Source organism: Helianthus annuus, chromosome 16, assembly GCF_002127325.2.
Source record: "Helianthus annuus cultivar XRQ/B chromosome 16, HanXRQr2.0-SUNRISE, whole genome shotgun sequence".
Lineage (NCBI taxonomy): Eukaryota > Viridiplantae > Streptophyta > Magnoliopsida > Asterales > Asteraceae > Helianthus > Helianthus annuus.
In genome coordinates, this window is record NC_035448.2 from 197,399,215 (window position 1) to 197,404,489 (window position 5,275).

The 5,275-nt window shown below is 34.3% G+C and overlaps 1 long non-coding RNA gene across 1 annotated transcript; it reads left to right on the forward strand.

Moving 5' to 3' along the window:
• Nucleotides 1–491: 491 nt before the first annotated feature.
• On the forward strand, nucleotides 492–2,660 carry LOC110915298. Its single transcript, XR_004883381.1, has 3 exons — nucleotides 492–760; nucleotides 1,269–1,554; nucleotides 1,639–2,660. It is a non-coding gene; the product is annotated as an uncharacterized LOC110915298 (long non-coding RNA).
• Nucleotides 2,661–5,275: the final 2,615 nt, after the last annotated feature.

Below are 5,275 nucleotides of genomic sequence, written 5' to 3' on the forward strand. Positions count from 1 at the left end.
TCGAGTAATCGCTCCAAGGTAGGCTGTCGAGTCGACTTTCTTCGACTCCGCCTAATTACTCGGAATCGATCAAATGTGGTCAACCTTGGCCAGAATCAGATCTAGTTGGTCAACTCAGGCCGGTTTAACTAAAGAAAAAATAAAACATAAAAAAAAGTTTCTATGCCTGTCATATTAAAAGATGAATATCATTTTCACGTATTTTGTTATAATTATTAGTAATTTATATTATTTGACATGTATTTAATTTACAAAAACTAACTTCTTTATAATTTAGCATTGTCCGAGTACTCTCCGCCTAGGCCGAGTACTCTCAACTCTCCACTCGACCGACTAGAGAGCATCTAATGACTTTTGCAACCATGATAATGATGGTATAGTGTTACTTTAATATGTTTATTTTAATTAATCTCTATATATAATAAAAGAACAAAGGTTTGGACACCTGTCCCTTCCACATTCATCTCAGACAGGTGTCAACCCCTTATTCAATTTGCTATCGTGTTCAACGCTTAGCCTATCCACGCCTCCCTCATTGCTAAACCAGGGTTTTTTTTGTTCCTTTACATCTATATTCTTCCTAAACCTAAACTCATCTCCCTCAAATTTCTGCCGTTTCAAAATCTTTGTTCTCTCCTTTATTCTCAATCTATCATACGTTCCTAATCTATCCATTTATTCAGCCTAATCATCTTCACAAGATATTATAATCTTCTCCCTCGCCGTCCAAGAAGTTCCTGATTCTCGATTTTTAGTCAAGGTAAAGCTTCTTTAGTTTTTGATTTTGCATGCTTTTTAAGGTTTAATTTCAAGATTCTATGATTGTTTTGTTGGGTTTTGTTTGAATTTATATGAAACATTCGTTTCAGGTTCGATTTTCATATGATTTAGGGTTCGATTTTCATATGATTTAGGGTTCGATTTTCTGGTTGTTATTATTATTATTATTATTATTATTATTATTATTATTAGTATTATTTTAATTTTGTATGAATATGTTACGATTTGATTGTGGGATTGTGGATTTGGATTTTGGGTTTTGAATCATTAGTGGAATGTATGTATGATCTGTTTTTTTTTTATCTTTTTTTTTTTGGGAATTTTAGTGCAAATTATTATTCAGGTTAAGGTACAATTTTGCACTTTTTTCTTTAATAATGTATAATTAGGTTACGAACTGATTGTGGGTTTGGATTTTAGGTTTTGAATCTTTAGTGTGATGCATATATGATCAGTTTTTTTTTTATATAATGCATATTATTGTTCAGGTTAAGACTACGAATCCGAAGAAGTATTGCGTCCGTCTCAACACCAGAGTTGTAAAATGAGGATCTGCTAAATGATTATTTATAACGTGTCAGTTTTCCTGAACTTGAATTAGCCATACATGTTTAGAAATAGAATTACATGACTGTTGACTCAAAAGCATATACTGTCACAACATGATATAGAAACAGTAAAGATTATACATACTACTAAATCGTTACTTCAGTGAAGATGATTAGGTATTTGATGGTTATGGTGATGGTTTTCTACTTTTCTTCATGTATCATGGTTAGTTTCTAGCTTTTTATAGCAATATTCATATTGGTTTGGTTAATCACTGATGAGCTCGCCTTCGTTGGTTCCATTGGACAGGTATGTCAGGTGATTGGTGTTGTTGATGTGAGGGATTACTGCGGTTTTGGAGGTTTTGAAAATGATGAAACATACTGAAACCTTTGTTCAATACTTCAATCTGGGCACACATTCCATATTTTAAAAGCTAACAATGAATAGACAAAACCAACTATTTGGTAATTCACCATGACCTCCAACTGATTTAAAACGAAAAAAGAAGACATACACTGGATGTTAGCTGTAATGGAAATAATAATTACCAGGCAATCAGTATCTGTATGTATTTGGTGCAAGCATACGCCCGAGGAAGGTTTTATTTGGTACGATTTGTACGCTGATAGATCTCAGATCATGGAAACTTTATTGTTGATGGGGCCGAAGCATACCAAATGGTTAGTCGTATCATAAACTTCCTTTTTTATTCTTTTAATTAAAATCTACAGGTTTATAGATATTTTTGTAGGAATTTTGGATCAGACATATTGATGGATCACCTTCAAGTTAGACGCAGAGAGACAGAACATGGTCCTGCTGCATCTTGAAGCAGCAATAGAGCGAGGCGTTCCCGGGATGATATATAATATCTTCTTTTCTATGAGTTAACATAATACAAGGGGGGGATTGATGATAGAGATACGCACAAAAGACGGGTTGAATTATTATTTGATGTCCTGTATCTTCAATCTTTTTTTTATGATTGACCTCGCAATACAATAGTTTATTCCATTTGAGGGGTCAAGAGGTCGAAAAAATCAACATGGCACAAGCGGTGAGTAGTCCCTGGGTGTTTGAGTTTGCTGCATACAAAATGGGGATGGCGGCGGTGTTACCGCGTGGTAACCCCTTCACTGTCCCGTTCACCCTTAATCATATCACCTTTGTTTTTACTATATACATGGTAAACTTGTAATGCCAGTAGCCTTTGAACTTTTGAGCGTATGCATGATGAAATGTTCTTAGCACCAGGGTTGTGGAATAGATTATATAACTATGTAAATATGATACTTAACATAATTTTATCTTATTTTGAGTTGTCATTAGTGGTATTTCTTTCACTTTTTATAGTTTAAGAAATGAATACCTTCTGTGTACTATTTGATAAAACTAAATCAGATAGATCTTTTATTTCAAAGTTGCATATCTTTAATAACACATGGAAACTATATCGTTAAAATTCAAATATATAAATATCAACCATACAGAATTTCAATCATAAGTATTTAATGGCTATGAAAACTATAACTGTAACTTTATATTTCATTATTATTTTAATCACAACAACTTTCTGAGATTTATGAATTTTATCGTTTTCATTCCTGTAACGCAGAGTTAACACCTTTTTTGCTAATCTTTTGGTCCCATCTTTACAATTTTCATTTTTTCCTTATTAAATAAATGTAAAAGGTAATTTTACTTATATGATGTATTTACAGAGAACTCTTTCAAGGGGTTAACCTACGTAAGGCCTGCAGCTCCTTTTCTACACATGAATCAATGATTGTTGGGATTTGGTTTAAAGCATTTGTGATAAGTTGATGTTCTAAGGGTGTAAGAAGTGGTTAAACACTTTGAAGTGACAAACTAAAAAATCAACCAATGAGAGTGTGCCACGTCAATCAGTGAAAAGTGTTTAAACTTTGGTGAAAAGTGTTGACAATGGTTTAAACACTTGGTGAAGTGGTAAACTTTTTTTTTAAAAAAAAGGAAAAAAGTGTGATTGGTTAAGAGATGGTATGGACCCCACCCCACAACACCCTCTCTCTCACACACTCCCTCTCTCTCTCCTGCTCCCTCACTCTCTCTCTTCTTCCTCGCGACGGCAAAGGGTCACCGCGATCAAAGTTTTGCCGCGACCTTTGTTGGTCGGCGGCGGTGTTTGCCGCGCGGCAAACTCGATTGCCGCTGCTTTGCCGCTGCCACTCCGTATCCCCTAACAGGAGGATATTTGGTTGGTATTTATGAATGTTTTTGGTTACATTACAAAATCTGGTTCAAATTCAACTTGGATGTGAACTAATAAATATGTTATAATAATGGTTAAATGTCTTTAATTAATGATTTTAACTGCAACCCACTTTGGTAAGCTTTTCAAACCGGAAAGATGATGTTTTTAAAAAAAATGCTAAATTTAGTTTTGGGTTTAAAACGTGTCTCAAAATTGCTCCGGCAGAAAAGCTCGTGTGTGATCCCGCGTTACAGACCACGTGATACGTGTTATGTTTTTGGAGACGCACATGTAAAGTTCTAATGCATATTTATACTTTCTTTGTTTCTTCTCCAGTAATTAACTACAAGCATCCTCTTTTAGAAATTTGTAATGTATGTTTATATTTTTTTTTTTACATCTTTCATGTCAAATTATTTAGTTTGTTATTTATTTACTTATTTTTATTATTATATTTTAGATTAACATTAATTTCTATTATTTCATACTCTAAACAAACATTTCAGAGGACATTTTATAAAATGAAGATGTCGACTTATATTTCCTGAACCACTTGCTAAATTGAAACTTGTGTTCATAAAATTAAAAATTGAACTGACAAGCGTAAAAACATTATTATTTTAAATTACTTGGTTACATGTTTTTTTCTATTCTTTAAAATATCATACATCATATTTATTAAATATGTTTTAAATTTTATTTTTTGAACCCGTGTGTCACACGGGATATAAGCTAGTTAAATGATATAACAAAATACAACACATTTATTGAGTCCCACGAAACTATAAACTACGTTTTTAAATTTAGTAGGTTTAAACGCTTTTTCTCTCTCTTCATAAACTCTTATAAGAGAGTGAGATATAGTGGGGCGGGAGTTTGGGGCATGGGTGGATTATGGGGCATCCAATACCGAAACCCAATTTCATAGGGGTATGGTGGGCGTGGCTGGGGTGGCGTGGCCAAGCCATATCATTTTATATATATATATATAAACCATTAAAAACTACATAAACATAAATAATAATTACAAAAAACATAGTATCAAAATAAAAACAATCACTCTTCGTTTGAATCGTCGTCTTCGTCGGTTTCGAACCCAGGATTCGTTGAAACATGATCCACCAAATCAGATCGAAGGTTGTGATGTACATCCCTTGACTTGATCAAAAATTCATTTGTTGATTTATCTTCGTCTGTAACTGTTACGTTATCTGGTTGGGGGTTATCGTCATCATAGTAGGTAACGACCGCTCTACCTTCATCCTCCAAAATCATGTTGTGAAGAAAGATACATGCGTACATCACGTTTCCAATTTGATCCTTGTCCCATAGTCGACAAGGCATTGCCAATATTCGCCACCTTTTCTTCAAAACACCGAACGCTCGCTCGATGTCTTTACGTGAAGCCATTTGGACCCTATTAAACTTTAATCTCTTTGGATCTATGGTACCGTGTTTTGTGAACGAATTTACGAAAACCCTTTACTCCGGGTAAATCCTATCAACTAGGTAGTACCCATACACGTACTCAACCCCGTTTACAAAGAAACTTACTTTGGGTCCTATACCATTTACCCGATCATTGAAAAGGGGCGAGTGGTTTATGATAGTAATATCGTTATGTGAAGCTAGCATACCGAAGAACGCATGCCATATCCAAAAATCTTGGGACGCAACCACTTCAAGCATGATGGCTGGCATCCCGTGATA